This window comes from Dromaius novaehollandiae, chromosome 2, assembly GCF_036370855.1.
Source record: "Dromaius novaehollandiae isolate bDroNov1 chromosome 2, bDroNov1.hap1, whole genome shotgun sequence".
Classification (NCBI taxonomy): domain Eukaryota; kingdom Metazoa; phylum Chordata; class Aves; order Casuariiformes; family Dromaiidae; genus Dromaius; species Dromaius novaehollandiae.
This window is the reverse complement of record NC_088099.1, coordinates 62624864-62643313: the sequence shown is the minus strand read 5'-3', so window position 1 is coordinate 62643313 and position 18450 is coordinate 62624864.

The window sequence follows — 18450 nt, the reverse complement described above, 5'->3', positions numbered from 1 at the left end:
AAAAAATTAGAGTTAATAGTTCATGTTTTCCTTGTAATAGTGGTATATTAAGTGGCTAATCAAAATAAATTCTCATCATTTGTTGCTATAGTACATATGGTTCTGTAGATAGACTTATGCAGTATTTTCTGTAGATAGACTTATGCAGTATTTTCTGTAGATAGACTTATGCAGTATTTTACAGAGAAACCGAAGGGAAAGTCCATCTCTTACATTTGAAAATATTAGTGTGAGGTCAGTGTGTGCAAACTTTTATATTTATATAATTCATATTTAGATGTCAAGATAAGTAGCTGGATTTTTAGAAGCTCTAGCTATTTTCAGCTTTCCTGGCTTTTGGAAATCAAGTCATGACTTTAGGTCTTTAACCTAACTTCATGCACTTTGGGCCAACATCAGTACAATAAATCTAATGAAATTGAAATGAGAGTAGGATTGTGTCTAAGCTTTACAATGAAGCAAGGGATGATACTAAATGAAAGGGGTACCAGAGTAGGCGTTAAAATAATGAAAAAGACATAGGATATACTTTTTATGTTGATCATTTCTTACTTTATATTTTGACTTAGCTTGGCTTAATTTAATCTAAAATTCTTTTACATGTGACTGTATTTCTGTACTAACATACTATGAAGGCAGTCTATTTAAAATCAGTGATGATATTTATGCACCATTTAAGTAACTTAACTGGTTCAGCAGACTCAGTAAAATATAGCATGGGCACTGGGACAAATAGAAGCATACACCACAGTGGTATAGGTTCATTAGAATACTGTTGCTGCTATTACTTCATTCTTATGCACTTGGTTCAATTTAATATCAAAGAATTGAAAGAAAGTATGAGAAAATATTAGCTGGACTAAGAAGTGATCTATTCTGTGTTAACAGAACTGTTTGTAAATTTGTTGTTGTTTGAATTTTTTTTTTGGTCATTTGTAAATTTCCCTAAAGTATGGATGCTGGAATTAACCCTGAACTTGATCTGTGTATCACCTCTGTAATGGATAAGCTATTTTCTCAGAGTGATGCCATTGGGAATATAATGAAAAGAAATCAAAAAAAGAGGTTTTGCACTGAATCTCTTCATTTTGCTCTGGGGTGTGCTTTAAAATTCTGAGAAGTATGTTGTTCTGAATGATGTTAAAGTGGTTAATTTCTTTTTCAGTCTGTCATATAAGTATATGCGAAAGAGAGAGAGCATTTGTGGAAAAAGTGAATGAAGATGTAGAGTACCATTATAGTACAGATAGCTGTCCATCTCATTTTCTGCTTCTCTGTATCAGTTCTCTTTTCCTTTTTCATAATTATGAATTAAACAATAAAAATCTTTCATTTTCTTAGAAGAGGGCTTATAAGGGCTGGAAATGAGTTTTATTTCTTTAATTAAGGAAATTATAGCACACCGTTAGCACTGTTAATAAAAAAGAAACATGATGATTGATGAATCAATGACTAATTGTTTTTTCCTCCCCTGTATAGGTTGTCATAACTTTGGGTAGGCTAGCCTCTCTGTGAATAGTAGCGTCGGGAACTTCTTGATAGCTTACACATGTCCCTTATGCCTGGAAATGTTGTGTGACATTCAGATACTAATATCAAGGACTTGCTGGATTGGTTAAGCCACCTGTTAATATTAGTATGATTTGGCCTGACTTTGTATCTGGAATTGTGTTACTGCCTATTTTATTGCAAAATGTGTCCATGAACCACAGGGTGGCATAAGAGGGTTTTAGTTGTTCTTTTTTCTTTACCACAAAACAACCTAATTTTTAATGTTGGCTAAACTATGCCATCCGATTTATGGATTGTGTTACACAAATCAGTTTATCCACATGGGTTCTAACGTGTAAAGACATTCAGATATAATCTCATGGAAATGATAGAAGTTAAGCATGTATCTGGAGTGTGTTACAGAATCAAGGCCATGGATTGCATTAAGAATTTTCTTCCTTCCTACTTTCTGTTTTGTAATACAGGTATCACAAGGGAAAGGAGGAGTTTATACTTCAATTTTTCTCCATTGTGTAAGGTAAGTTTTTAGAGCTTTCTTAAAAGGTGTTCAGTACACAGTTGTTTGTTTGTGTTTTTTACTCCAAACTTTAAAATTCAAAAGCCAATTATTCAAAAGAATTCAAAAGAATAAAATATTTTTAAAATATATGATTTTAGTAGCTCAATTAATAAATGCTTTATCTATTCCTTTCTTACTCCTGTTCAGTTGCCATAGTATGCCCATCACACCGAAGGTGCATTTAGAAGTATAATTCACTTGTTGTGACTTCTACTCAGGTGTAGATTTTGGGACTATCATGAAATGCTTTGACACAATCCAGAATTTACAGGACTCATGCACGTGACTAATCTGTATTATACTGTACCATACAGCATCACCACTATACAGAGAGATAGGTACTCAGTGGTACTGGAGAATAAATTTCCTTTTTTTTTTTTTTTTTTTTTTTTTTTTTTTTTTTGCAGCTGATAGTCATGAAGTTTAACGTACTCTTGCTTTCATTTTCAGCCTTCTGTGCCAGAGAATATCTTGCTCTAATGGCTAAAAAAAGAGCAGTTGTCCTAAGAGATGTCCATGGGATTAGAAATAGCAGCTTAATGATGGACCATGGTTTTACACCTACTCCATTCTTTGTAACCCACCTTGTAAAACAAGAATGAGGGCCCATCATGAAAAAATTTAGACCAGTTTAAGTAGTCTAATACAGTAAAGTCTAATGTGTTATAGCCAACAAATGTAATTCACTTGTTCAGGAAAAGTACAATGACCATACAAAGTCTGTTTCTTTAAGTCTTTTCTTTTTTTTAACTAATAGTTGCTGATATAAATACAGTTGATATAAATACAGCTTATTCACCTTTTCTCATTCACTAATAATGCCATGACATTTTTTTTCTAAAAGCTAAGATTTGCACGGAAAAAAAATGTTCACTTCCAAATCCGCATGGGGTTCAATTTGAAAAGCGAATCAGATAGCCCTAGAGATATATCTGAACCAAAGTGATCTTTCTATGACCAGTGCTAAATTGTTAGTGACCGCAGCTGCTTTATCACAATTCAGTATTCAAAAGAAAGAGACAGATCAGGCTGGAGAGTTCTTGTCCAGACAGGGTGCAGAAAACAACATGCTTTCCACGGATCACAGGCTAACAAGAGTATGTTTTGATCCTCTTTTTCACTGAGAATGACTAAGTGTAGCTGAACATGTCCATCGTTTCTCTAAAAATGTTAGCTTTCTACAATAGAAGCAGTCTTTATATTAAATCTTTCTTGGCAGCTATGGACCTCTTGTAAAGATTAAAGTGAATGCAAAACTTGTTTCTCTGAGCTTTTTTTGCAATAATACTAATGATAAATGTCCTCAGAGGAGAAAAGGGAAAAAAATAAGATGCCTTAGAATATTTCAGTGACCTAAGTATTTTAACGATTGCTATCAGACAGACATTTGAGTGTTATAGGTAGACATATCCTTACTAGCCTTAATCTGGCTAAGTCTAGTACCACTGCCAGAGAAAATATTTTGCCAAAGATGTCAATGTAGGTTAGCCAGATTTGAAATCATTTGGCTTGTCTGGCAGGCATTTGTTGTTACCCTGAGCCTCTCATGCCCACAGCTTCATTGTTGATGTTATCTGAGACAGTGAAACAAAAGCCAGATCAGGTGTTGTCTGTATATCAATCATACCTCTAATTGCTGAAAAGTGGAGGTCTCTGTCAGTGGTTCTCTTCCATATCGGCTAAAGATCAGAATGAAAACCCAGGGCGTACTTGGAAAAGCAAAGCTTTTAAAGTGAGTCACTATTAAAGCTCTGTGAATCTTCTGAATAAATATTAAAGTTAGGAGGAAGTTGTCTGACTTTATGTTCTGGTGTGTGAATTGCTCTCAGAGAAAGAGTCAAGCTATCCTAAGAATGATTTCCACTCTTTTCAGCATCATTTCTTGCTTATCTGATACTGTTTCTCCTCTTCCTTCTCATCTCTAAGGGTCTATCCATTTCTTTCATAATCATCTGTTCAAACTGTCTGAAAAGGTTGTGACTCCTAGTATCAGTGAGGAGTTGAAAGCCTGCACTCTGTAGCAGGACCCTCTCAGTCTCTGGTTCTATGTGAGCTTAGCACATCAGAAAAGCCCTAATAGGAGTACTCTGCCGGAAAAATATTCCCTGGGCTATTTGAGCGCCAGCAGGTGAACTGAGGAAGGGATGGGGATCATTCTGTGGGTTGGCTGATATGAGAAAGCTTGGGTTTATTCATGTCTATAGGAAATCTACCTGGGGACTGGGCCCGGACTTATTTTCCTCCCCCTCAAATTCATGAAGGAAAAGAAGGACTACTTGTCAGCCAGCAGGAAACAGAAGTTAACTGAGATGAGTAGGGAGGCTGTCCGCTGAGAAGAGGTAGCGTATTCAAGCCTAATGGCCTGCAGTCTGAACTTGTCAGGATTCAGTAAAGCAACTGTGTTTGAACAGTCCTTTTTGTTAGTATGGACAACTTGCAGGAGTCAAATCTGTAGCTTCATTACCTAGAGCAGTAATAACACAGTAGCTATTATGTCTAATAGATGTCTCTCTTTGAGAGAGAATACATTTTGCAAGTAAAGTGTAATACCTTATTTAAACCAGCTTTCCTCAGGTCTGTCATTGTTGTGTCCATAATAGTTAGTATCTATGGAACTCTACTTCTCCTTGAGGATTAGGACTGAAACAGAGATGGAATGACTTTGCTGAAAAGCATGTTCCCACTTGTAGCTGATTGAGTTAAATCTGGTGATCGTGGTTTGATTTTGTTCACACGTTTTGCATGAGAGTACTGATGGTATATTTTGCATTCTAGGATGTATATATTGGTGTCCAGTGATGCTGTGTAGGTTGACGATATCACTCACAGGGAAGGTGGTGTTGGTAGAATATGATTAATGTTGTGTGACTGTAGAAGAATATTCAGAGTTTTGTTGTTGGGGAAGGTGGGGGACATCTGTCATGTTTTAATGGAGATATACATTTTGCATTTGTTGTTTTAGCATGGTTTGGTACCATTTGGTTTGTTTGAATGTTGCTTTTGGTGATGAGTCTTGTGAGAATACAGGAACTTGCAGAGGTGGTGGGGTCTGGGAAGATTTTTGTTTGATTATAGGTTGCAGTTGTTGAAAGACTTTCCATATGTTTCACATAAAGTGGCTTGTGACAACCAAGAGTGTACAATCTCTTTGTAGGATTCTGCAGATGGTTTGTTCAAAGTCCAGCTTTGAGGAGTATCCAAACTACGGTTGGCTCAGAATGCCTTGTTTTTCTTCTCCAAAGGTCAAGCTTTCTGCCCAGAGGAATTATGCACTGTATGTTAATGTATTAATATGGAAAAATAGAGGAATATTTTGTTTGGCTTCATCCAAGAAATTTTTCCTAACTATCCTGTCCCCTATGGCAACCTCATTTAAAAAAAAAAAAAAAAAAAAAAAAAAAAAAAATTAAGACTGGATGCATTACAATACATCTAATCTTTTTCAGGTTAAGAATCAGTTGAACTATAAGAAGAACCACTACCATAACCTTTTCCCTTCATAGAGCAAGGCTATCTGCTGCCTAACATCAAATCAACTAGAGGAAATAATCTTGGACCCTGAAAACAACTCTATGTGCTAAGAGGCAGTTTTCTGATCCTGTGTATTACAAGGAACTAAAAAAACCCCCCAAAGATACCCACATTTATCTGAGGAACAAGATCCCATTAAAAACCTTTCTTCAAAAGCACCAAAAAACTGCACTGCTTAATCCTTTGTTTTCTTGATTCAGAAACTTTTAATGCCTTTCCTAAGAGTTTCAGTGAAAGAAATCCTGGAATAGCTATTAAGATTAGATCTTTCAGGAAGCTAATTTTTTTCAAAACAATACCAAATTTCTGTGCAATCACTCAATGTAAACATTTCCTTAACAAACATCAGCACTACCACCATTGGTGTCATCAGTCTATACAGCAAAATCTGACATCAGCACAGCATCATACCTGCTTCAGCCAATGTTGTAGCTTTACATTTTTTATGAGCCAGGCTACCTTAGTAACTTTCACTACAGGTTCAGTAAGCTTTTTCTCTAGGGTGCTTCATAGTATTGTAGAAACATCCATTTCTACATTCTACTGTAAAATTATAAAAAAGCAAGCTAAAGGTAGGTAAACAATAAGCAGAAAACACACAGACAAGTACTCCCACCTCCACCAAACTAAAATGCATCAAAAGCTCATAATTTAAAATCCTAAAGTTGCAACATTACTTCTCAAATAAGATAGGGTCCGCTAGCCCAATGGTCTATCTCCATCTATGGCTAGCAACAGATTTGTACTTGAGTGTAAGAGCAAGAGAGAGCAGATGAGGGGATTTCCTCCAGCATACTCTCTCAGCTTCTAAGGGACTCCAGCTTGATGACTTTCTAGTTCAGAGGCTACGATTTAAAACAAAAATCTGAATTTTCTTACACAGGAAAAAACTTTCTTTCCCCTCTCTGTTTCCTTTCTTAGACTCTGTTATGAACTTGTTTTTACCATTTTATGATAATTTCTACCATTTTTATGACGTTAGTTAGAGCATGGGTGATATCGTGAGGTTCTACATCACTCTGCTTTGGCAGATAGTGAGTTAACAGGACATAAAAATGCTATTGAAACAATACTTGAACCTTGGAAATCTCTGCGAAGATTTATATTAGCTTGTTAAAAACACTTAGATGGTTTTGATGGTCTCACTGAATTGATGATCTATCTGTTTCTCTGTGAGTGTTCCTGCATGAGTGCTGAGTGTAGAAGGTGAGCTGTTAGTAAAAAAGGCAAGATGACTGGAATGAGAATTTACATTTATTTATTTGTATAAATAAAACACGTGTTGTACCTCTAGTGATAATAGCTATAACTTGGGTGCTTATCAAAGGCTGCCAAAAGGCATTACAAATTGAGTTCTGCAACATTTATATGAAGAAGTTTTGCAGAATCAAGTGTACACTTCAGCTGTCACTGATATTCAGATTTTAAAGCAACAATTAATCAGAACTGAAGCAAAGTAAAACCAAATTAGGTGGAACCACAAGAAAAGTTGAAGTTCTGACACAGTAAAACAAGATATGTCCATGCTTAACCTCTAACTTGTTTCAACAATAGCCAAATACCTGATGTGAAATCAGTGGCTAATATGTGCTTAATATTAAGTACAGCTTCTTGATCCCAGGGGGTGTTTCTTAATTGGCATGAGATTAGGATAAAGCTGTTATAATCCTCTTACTGAAATGAAAAATGTCATAATTGTTTTCCTTTAAATGTTGCACCTCCAAGGACTGAGCTTAGGAAATGTAGAGCAGATCAATAAGACCCGTGGGCAGATTAAACTCTTCTGAGCTATGACCAGTGTTATTGCATTGTGTAGGTGTCTTGGGCAGTGGGGAGTGTCTCTCATCTCGTCATTTTTAATTTATGAACTTTCTAAATTTCACACTCTAGCCTTGGGACTGGAAACTTCTGTGGGCATTTATTTGTTTAAAATATTATTTTTTTGTACACACTTGCTATGATTCACATAAAAATAATGTATTTCTTAAGGCTTCCAGATATTTCACAGTACCCAGAATTAGCACAAAAGTTCAGTTTTTTAGTATTGGTTGTGAAAGATAAAGAACTTCACGGACTAGGAAAAATTCCATGAAAAAGTACAAGTGTTCATGCCTTCCATGCAAATAAGCACAGACATGTCTGGGATTTAATGCATAAAACCACAGCAGTTCCTGAGAGTTTCATTCAGATTTTCCGTGGAAACAATACAAATTTGTATACAATACTGTTCTGCTTCAACTCTTTTTTTGTTTGTTTGTTTTTTGTTACAAGTCACACCTTTAACATTTTGAGATTTCGAAAAGCTTCTTGGAGAAGAGAGACGGGGGATGTCAAATTTGAATCTTGACTTCTTCCCTGCTGACTTTGGAGCTTAGCCAATGCAACTTGCTTTAGGTTTGCAAATACTTTGTTTAATGTCAAGTCTTTTGTCTGCCTGTCAGTCAGGGAAGAGCTTAATATTTTCATCTGAAGCTGCAGCATTCCATTTTTGTCAAGCCAGTTGCTTTCTGGAGCAGTTGGCTGCATTTACTCTGTTGCACCCCAGTTAAGCAGCTGGCTGTGTGCGGTGGCTGAATACTTGGCCCTGTGAGATACCGAGTGGGATTACACCCACTGGAGCACCAAATCATTTTGAGGATTTATGACTCACTCCAGAGCTATAGAACTTCCACTAGCTAAAGTAGCCAAATACGACAGATTTCATTTTCTTGGTAACTTAAGTACAAGTTGAAGCTATCCCTGAATTGCTGTATATTAATGTCAGTGAGCTCTGTTCACAGACAAATGTAATATTTTAAACAGTGTAAAACCGTCCTGTATGTAGACCTTTCTTTTGGTCATGCACCAGCCTGACAGCAGCACAGCTCCGTGGGAAGAGTAAAAGCAAGGCCAATGCAGTCACAGTTGTCTGAGGACCCGAAGTCAGCAGGGCAGAAAAATTTTGAAGCTAGGGGTTTCAGATTGTTTCAGATATCAGGTTGAGGATGCTTCTTTTCCTGGTGTAAAACTGACAGGGAACCTAGAAATTACACTTAAGTGTCTGAAGATGGCATGGAGTTTCTTAGAGAAGGTAAAAGAGAAAGAAAAGAGCAAATGCTGTCCCTTGAAAGCATAAGGGGAAATGAGTTGTCAAAGAGCAGCATGAAGAAAAGTGGCAGAGGAGCTTCTGATGTGCGAGTGAAGCAAAAATCATCCTTGTAGAGCGAAAACTGCCCAATGGCAATTGAGTGCAACTTCTTTCTATGTCATTTTGCAAGCAGTTCTGAGAGCAATGGAAATAACATTTCATCCAAACACAGCTCCTGTCTCAACTGTGGGTTGTGCGGAATCTCTCACTCAAATATGGCTTATTTTCAGTGATGCTTATTACAATTTCAAGATATCCTGTTTTGCACAAATATTTTTGTCCTTTAACTTCAGTTATTAAAAATTACAATGTCAAAATGAGCATTGTGACACTATGTTCCAGAAAACTTTCTCAAGAAAGTCACTTTTCTATCAGAAATCTCGCAAAGTTTTAGACTGCTGTATGGATATGATTTTGCCTTCACTTGAGGTTTTTGCTATAGAATGAGTCCTGCATTTGGGTCACCATAACTTTAGAAGTATATAACCATTGCCTACTGTTGATTATTCTAACATTCTTGGTTTAAATGGAAACCTTTTGCAGTTGCTGCATATTTGGTTATATAATACTTGGCTCACTTTTCTTCTCTAGGTGTACTATTTCGGCTGTTATAAAAAGTTTAAAGTCCTTGGAGCAAAATGATCTTTATGTATCGAGAGGAGAATATTCAGGTTTATGAACTGTCAGATGCTATAATACAAGAAATACCAGAATAATAGAGGAGAACAAATGGATGAAAAGTTTGCTTTTTTTCTAAGAAGCATCACTCAGCTCAGGTCTCAAGGTTAGCAATGAAGAGGGGACTTTGTTTGGGGGTACTCACTGGAAAATTGCGTAATTACAGAGCGTGCAAACAATGGAGCTGCACTAGGGCCATCGTTCCTACAAGGCTGCAGAGGGCAAGGGCAAGAACTGGCAGAGCAGTTGTACAGTGTGGCTGTTTCATTCCATGTATGGAGCATGTGCCAACTACACTAAACTTTTGCCTTTGGAGGAGCTCCAAATATCTGATCTGTACATTAGAAACTATGGGTGAAAGAGCTCTGGGCTCCATTCCCCCATCCAGCTCATTCCTACATAAGGCAAAAGGGGCTCTCGTGTTGTACTTCTTCCTTATTTGGAGAGGATCTGTACTGAGATAAAAGTGTGTGTGTGTGTGTTTATATATATATATAAAAATGTGAATGAAAACAGAGTCTAAACAGAGTCTAAAGATTTCTTAAGGAAAATCCTGGCAATGTATCATCCTGTTTTATGTGAAAGATGATCCATATTGTTATATTTATTACAGAATTATGTCTAGTAATTATATCATGTAAATAAGCAATGTAAAAGGAAAGAAAAAAAGCAAGTGAAGAAAAGCACCCTACTTAAGTAGGAAAGATTCCAAAAGGAAGCATATAATTTGCTGGAATACTTGAGAGGATTCTAATGAATGCTCAGAACTCAAGCTAACAGCTTGCAGCTTTCAAAATTATTTTGTTTGGTTTTCTCTCTTTCAAAATGTAAAGCTCTTAGCTTTAGTTATAGCTTTCCTCCTTCATATATATTATGAATCATAAGTTATAAATCACTTGCAAAGTTATTAGTAGACATTTATATCCTTATACAGTATAGTGATAACTTATGCACTGTCATGGTCCATTTATAGACCATTTATGGACTTTGATTTAAAATACGATCCACAATTAAGCTTTCTGTCTCAGAAAATATTAATGGAAAGTTTTTTGTTGTTGTTGTTGTAAAAGGAATGAAGGATTTAAGTAGACACTGTTGCATGGTGCATGGAATACCTGATCAAGCATGTCTTATTATTAATGTATTTTTTCTTATGTTACAATTATCTACTCTCTGGAAGGTGTTCTGCCAATCTGAAAAGCCTGGCACTTCAGGCATATCTAAAATTAGATGGCATAAGCACTTTTTTTTCCTGGATATTTTCATGAACCTGAAATTATAACTTTCTTGATGTTCTGGAACATGTTGACTTTTCTTCAGTGTGGAGTTTTTGGTAGTCTTCAAATCAAATAAGGAAAGAGCACTGCCAAAAGTACTGCTAAAATATTTTTTCTTCAAATTGTCTTTGAATATAAGAAGCCCTAGGAAAAGCTGATAAGAAACTGCTGGAATCCTCATGGGGAAAAAATATTTATACCAGAGGAATGGTACAATTATGGATCTACTGAAACAGTAACAAATCTTGTTGACTTTGGGTCAAAGCAGGCTCAACCGTTAAGGAAGAAGTATGACTGACTGACTTCAGGAATGACCCAGAACAGTCTGTCAGACTGCTCTCCATGCCAGAATATTAGAGATGCCGTTTAGACTTTCAATATATCATTGATCAAGTACTTCATCCCTACACCACTGCTGATAGATGACTAATTCTGCTAGCAAGTGCAAGTAAAATCTCTGGGTTTATAATAAAATATGGACCTTGCTTTTTATTACACATGCTGAAACTCTGAGTTATTTGAGCTTTATTTTTTAACTGTACATTAATTTCTCAGCTCTTCTTTGCGAACCAGAAGGATCAACATTCTATCTGGCATTTAATGCTACTTTGCTTACAATATGAAAACTCACTTCCAAATGATAGTTTTAATTATTTATATGGATCTCCATCCTCAGATAAGCACCAGGCAATGTAAAAAATAATTTCATAAATTAGCTTACATATGCTGCAGGTTTTCTTTTAGTGTCTCTGCTTCTGTAAATTTTTAAAGAATGGCCATCACAACTTGTGGTCTTTGCATTGTCACCTTTCCCTGAATGACAGCAACATACTTAATCTTATAGTGAGTTTCCCTATTGGGAAAAAGGGAAATACTGGGGAAACAAGCTCACTGTATTTTTCTTTACTGTCATTTGTTTGTTTTGTATTACCAGTGAACTTGGAGCACTGGTGGTGGAAAAAGAGCAGACAAAGATTGACTCCCTTTTTTTCAGACATATCTGCTTTGATTTGAAGTTTTAAGAGAGCTGCTTTCACCAAGAAGATGACAAAGGCAAACAACAATTTCTCTTCCGTTTGCTGCAGCCTCTTTAGAGAATGAATTACATCACAAAAACTAAACATTTCTGTATTCCACATGTTAATAGGGATATGTGAAACCAAGCCTAACAGGACCATCTGGTGATTTCTGACACTAGTATTTTCACACAAGAGAGTGTGTGTGGGGGGGAACTCTGAGATTCTTACTACAAAGCGCTGTATGCTCAAGTCCTCTAAGTATAGTTATCATAGGATGTTTTTTCTTTTTGCCATTGAAAACATTTTCCTTAATGTCTGGTTACTTTTTCTGTCATGGTGCGTCATAGAATAAATGCTCAATTTGAATAAGTCAGGTATAATCCAAATTCTCTCACTGGGAAAAGTTTGTGCAAAAATTTTGTGCTGCCTCATACTCATGCCTTTCAATCTGCTTATTACTTTGATGTGGAAAAAATAATGTATTTTTAAAAAATAGATTAAACTGTAAGGCAACCCATCATTTCATGTTGAAATGAAACATACTATGTATTTCAGCAGTTTCCCTGGTCGACACACACCTTGATGCAACTATAAGTTGGGCAAACTGACTAATATATTCAGTCAAGTTAGACCTGCATTATTATCACAAAATTTACATCTGTTTAAAAATTGCTGGAAGCCTGGTATTCCAATTATATCTGAATGGAATGAATCTTATGGTCAAAATGCAAACACAGAGCAAGCAAATGCTCAGCGACTGCTTCACCTTCAGTTTTCTGTCCTTGCATAATATTAATAGAGGATTCAGTTCTATACTGTGAATTTTGCAGCTTGAAGTTATCTGGAAAGTAATGCCTGTTTTGGAAGGACAAATACTGATTAAAAAAAAAGCGCATAATATAGAGTCTTTCAAACTGCTTAAGGAAAAAAATATAGTGGAGGGAGGGGGGAAAAAAGAAAGGCTGGAGAAGGAAATTCCTCCTGCTGAATGTACTCTTCACTAGATCTTAAATTACATAATGATTTATATGGGAGTTGCTGAATCAGGTCTAATGTTCCAAAGAAAGGACTAAAGATAGAATGAATTATTTTACAATTGTATATTGAGAATTTCATACATGTATTGTGTTTAAACCCATGAAACAAATTTCCAGTCTACTCTATTGTACTACAGAGATGTCCATCTGTCCCTATTTTGACTACTTCAAAGTCCATCAGTGGGACTCAGAAATTGATGTGTGAAATAATGTTTCTAACTGCAGCTGACACAGAAGTTAGGCAGCTATTTCTGTGGTGAAAATAATATAAATAAACTGTCTTTTGCCTATCGTATAAATGTACCATATTTACGTTAGATGAATCTAGCTAAATGTAAATAAAAGTATCTTTTGTATCTGCTGGAAGCTGCAGCATCAAAACCCAAAAGTTCCTGCTTTATGAAGAGTGACATTAAGAAGGCGCAAACTTGGTAATCAAATTTGAGTAGTATGTAATATGCACAAACTTTTTTGTTGCAGAGATCAGCTGTTTTGTGGGAGGCTCTGCCCCTTATGTTGAAGCAAGTTTTAAAAACATATTTGTGTATAACAAGATTCTGACTTTTCATTACTCCTAATTATACTGGTGTACGTAAGAAAAGGGTCTCCTTCTGAATAATGATTTAATGGAAATGGTATTATTTGTATACTGTGAAGTAGTATTGATTTTTATTAGCAGTGTTTCTGTAAGCAAGTCTTTGCAGATTGCACCGGTCAAACCAAAGACATGGATTTCAGCATGTTATTATTCCTAACCATCAACAAGTGGCCCTGAGTAGAAGATGAAATATTTTTCTAGAATAAAGTTATTTATTTTTCAAAGCAGGCAAGCTACCAAATTCATAATGACTTCACGCTCACTCTATGATGAAATCATTAGATGATATCCATCAAATTTTTCAATTGTGTTAATATAAGTAAGTCATGCTAGATAAGCTATATGTTCTTTAAAATGAACATTGAAATCGCAGTGCAAATAGACAATTGAATATTTTGGCATCCATTCTTCAAAATGTAGTGGGAGCATTTGAAATTATTTGGTTAGCAAATTCTCTCACTTACAGGGAGAAAAATAGTAAATTGACTTGCAAGAAATTGAGCAGCTGCTTTTCCAGGGAAAAGCAAAAGGGAAGAGGAGTAAATGGGAGGAGGAATGTAGACTGCCTAGTATTCCACATGAAGATGAAGGAGTTTTCTTCCCTTTATGCCTGTGACAGTTTGCTTAAGTAATCAAGTGTTAACTGAATCAGAGAAAGAAGAGGCAGGCTGTAACTCAGTGGTCAGGACACTCTGTTGGGAAACTCAGGGTCAAAGTCCCCGGACCAGTAAATGCTTCTGAACAGTTTGTAAAAAGTGCAGTGGCTCCAACTGAGGAGACTGAAATAGACTCCCACCAAAATAGTTACATGGTTCGGGTAGCTGCCTACAGTGTGGGGAGAATAAGGTCGCTCAGTCTTGGCACAAAAGTTCCCGTTTTCCCATGAGCTTTCTAACCCTGGGTCATTAAAAGTTAGTGTCTTTTTTTCCTCTCTCATCTTGGTTAGCTGTTCCCTTATTCATTACACCAGAATGAAAATGAGTGCTTTTAACCCTATTCAGTGTGCAGATCCCTAAAAGTTTTCCGACTGTAGGTAGAGACCTTTACAGCAAATTTCAGTCTACTGACAAGAAGCTTGCTTCTCTTAGTTGCAAACCCCTAGGAAATGGTCTGTGGATCACACATTGAAGAATCACTTCCTTTCTGTTTAGGATGCTCATTTGAGATGTGAGAAATTAAGATTTTAAATCTATGATCTGCCTAATCCTGCCAGGTTTTGAACTTCCTGCAACTGTATCTGGATAGGAGTGATTTACCTCCCTGGCTGGGTGGCGGTATGCTCTCTTTCTGTGGTCTTGACTAGAAAACACTCTTACCAGTCCAGTAAATTGATTCCCAAGAAAGTTCCTATGCAGCTGACCCCTCTCACAGAAGGTTTTTGTTTTCATGAATCAGAATTTTTGAGGAAGAATTTTGGTTTGAAAAAATACTGTCTAGCTCTTTCTTCAATGCTATTGAAACTGTCTGTCTAGTACCAATGGCAACAAACTGCCTATTGCTTGAAGGTGGTAAACCTGGACACTGCCATAGCAAAAGCAGCCATATATTTTCAATCCACTTGGATTAGTTGGGGTAATTTTTATTGCCTTTTCTGTTTTGCACCCTGCTGAACTGGTAGCATCTCTGAAGCTTTGTGTTGATGAGTTATACAGGGTTAATAGATTTCTTCTTAGCAAGATTTATTATGCCCGTTTCTGTTATGACAAGAATAAATAATCCATTTATCTTGTTTGCAGTATTTGTTACTTTATGTAGCATGTCTTTGTTTAGTAAACATTAAAATATTTTTTCCATGTGACATTCTTGTCATACATATTAAAAACATTCTACCCCAAACCGAGTATAGTTCTGTAGCTGTATATTATTTTCTGACACTGCAGCCAGAAAACAATGCGATGTTCAAGATACTACAAAAATGTCATGGCATTGCCATGTTACTTGCACTGTTTTCTCAACTTTCCTTGAGATATCTTAATTCTTTGTGACTTCAACTAGGATAAACAGAGTTTTTGTTTTCTTTGTGTAAAATATTTTTTAAGTTCCACATCTGGTCTTAGAATGTCTTACATTTCTGGTGGATACAGCTTTACAAGCATTATAGACATGACTGTAGATAAACTTCCACTAAGGGGAACTAATTAGTAAATAGCAGTGGAAAACTAATTTTTAATGCTGTCCTCATTCGTGACAATTTCTAGCTTCCTTTTGCAATCAGAGAAAAGGAACATGTGTTGATTTCCCCTTATCTGAATCAGAGTAGTTGGAGTTGGCAGGGAGCTCTGTAGATCATCTGGTCCAACTGCCCTGGTCAAGAAGGGTCAGCTAGAGCAGGTTGTTCAGGACTGTGTCCTGTCAGGTTTTGAACATCTCCAAGGATGGAGACATCTCCAGGGATGCCCCTCTCTGGGCAACCTGTTCCAGTGCTCAATTGCCCTCACAGTAAAGAAGTGTTCTCTTATGTTCATATGGAATTTTCTTAAAATTCAGTTTGTGCCTGTCGCCTCTTTTCCTGTCACTGGGTGCCACTGAGAAGATTCTGGCTCTGTTGTCTTTAGTCCTTCCCATCAGTTATTTATACACATTGATAAGATCCCACGGAGATTTTTCTTCTCTGGGCTTAACAATCCCTGCTCTCTTAGCTTCTCCTCATATGACAGGCATTCTGATCTCTTAACCATCTTTGTGGCCCTTCGCTGGACTCGGTCCAGTAGCTCTTTGTCTTTCTCGTTCTGGGGAGCCCAGCACTGGACACAGCACTCTAGATGTGGCCTCACCAGAGCTGAGCAGAGGGGAAGGATCGCCTTCCTAGACCTCCTAACAATGCTCCTCTTAATGCCGCTCAGGACAGTGTTGGCCTCCTTTGCCACAAGGGTTCATTACTGGTTCATGTTCAACTTGGTGTCCACCAGGACCCTCAGTTCCTTCTCTGCAGAGCTGTATTATGGGTGGGTCTGGGTCTAACGTTGCAACGTTTCGCTGTACTGTCCCTTAAAAGAATTCTCAGATGGTGTGGTGACCATGCCAAAGAACTACTGCGCAATAAAAAAACCCGACCATATCTAGATTTTGGGAATGATTGCTAATGACTTTTTGTTGCATTACAGAGAGATTAAAGAAAGAGATTATGACAATGAAAGAAATGACAGCTACATAGTTTTGAAAATGATCCCAAGAAGCAGGAAATGAAACGTGAAACACACATGAAACTTTCAGTGGCAGAGAAAGTCCTACAACCAACCTATGACCTCACTGAGCCACTTTGAAACAAGGTAAGCAGAGAAAAGAGAGGATCGCTGAGCTGTGAGAGAACTAATCATACAACAAAGGTCTGAGCATAAGCTCTCTGCATTTCATGTAGCCTATGCTTTTTATGATGAGGAAAAAGGCAAATATATTAGCTGGGCTGGATAGCTAGGTATCTAAATTAATGTTCAACTGTAGGGACTACAAAATTTGCCCATGCTCCTGATAGAAAGGAAACTTTTGGATGAAAGACTTCATTTATTTTGTAAGTTCAGATGTGAAAGTTAGCTCCTCCTATCATACCGATTTCAAGTTTGTATTAAAGTTAGGCGTAGAAAAATTCTCTTGAGCATATTATGCAGATAAATATATTATTCATTTGCATCTAATCCTTAATGGCTTCATGATGTAAGATTAATAGTCCTGGGCTGCAAATACTGATACTGTAATACTTAACTAGTTGTGCATACTATGAATGAAAAATGAATGAAAAGCTTTCTACTGAAGTGATTCATCACTCATGACCTGACTGACAAAATAGAAGTCAGAATATTATTCTGTTACGGCCATAGAATTTTATTAGATGCTATTGATGCACATACTCTCAGAAAAGCAAAATAGGGGAAAGCTGTTTAAAAGATACTTTTCTGCATGCTCAAGTGGTTCAAAAGCTGTGGAATTTCAAATGTCGTAGTGAGAAATATCAGCCAGTTTACCACTAATAAATAGCATTCAGTGAAAGAGAATAATCTGAAAATAAACGACTGTACTGGGTGACTGATAAAGACTGGAGTAGTAGATAAAGGAACTTCCAGGTTTTATTGATGTTATCTGTCTCTGTAGTTCTTAATGTTCTCAGTATATGAGGCTGATCCATTGCATATTGCAGAATATGCTGACTTTATGTGCAAACAGGCAACTGAACCTTGGGCTCTTTCTGAAAGAAGATGGTGCTTCAGGCTACATACCGACACATGTGGAAAACCAGATATGGCTGAGCCTGGCACTATGCAGGCACCTTTTTACAAAGCAAGATATCTCCAAAACAAACATCAGTGGGTTTTGAGCTTCACTGGCTGCCTAATAAAATTTAAATTTAAATTAAAATGGTGATTTCTGCCATATAAAATCTTTACATGGTCTGGGCACTGAGTGCTTGAAAGCCTTAACCAGCTTTTTAACTCAATACAGAGCAAAACTGCAAGTAGGGCTGTCTTTGTGTTGGCTTGATGTCACCTTCTGTCAGGTGCAAGCTGTGCCAAGTTTGTTGATTTGTACTGCAATGCTTGTCTTTCTAGGCTTTGAGGAAGGGATGATGAGATGAGAAGTGCCGCCTAGAAAAGGTAGTGCTAGAAAAGGTAATGTAAGGTTTTCTGTTCACTTTTTGCATGGTAGAGCTTGGCGGTGGACCTATCTCAAAATTAGAAATGGTTATTTTTGGGCATTTACAATGTGGCTCCATATAAATGGAAACCAATTCGTGTCTATGGCAGCTGTTACGTCTGGTCTGCTGGCACAATGACAACAGTAACCTGTCTGTAAGAGAATATTGGTGTTCAGAGTGGAGAGAAAATGATGTAAGGTGTCAGTAATGAAGCATCAACCCATGTATTTAAGCACTGATCATGATAGATGAATGACACTATTTTGATATACAAATCAGTTTTCAAGCCTTTGAAAGAAATCATTGTAATAAAGTGATTTAAAAGATTCACAGTTTTCACTTAATAAGCTGGACAAGCTACTATAAGCCCTGATACTGTAAGGCAATCCATGCAGTTTTTACAGTCTTCTGATGAAAAACAGTGTACTATGTTAAAGATGTACACATTTAGCATACTTGAAAAGAAAGGATCTAGCTTCTTTACT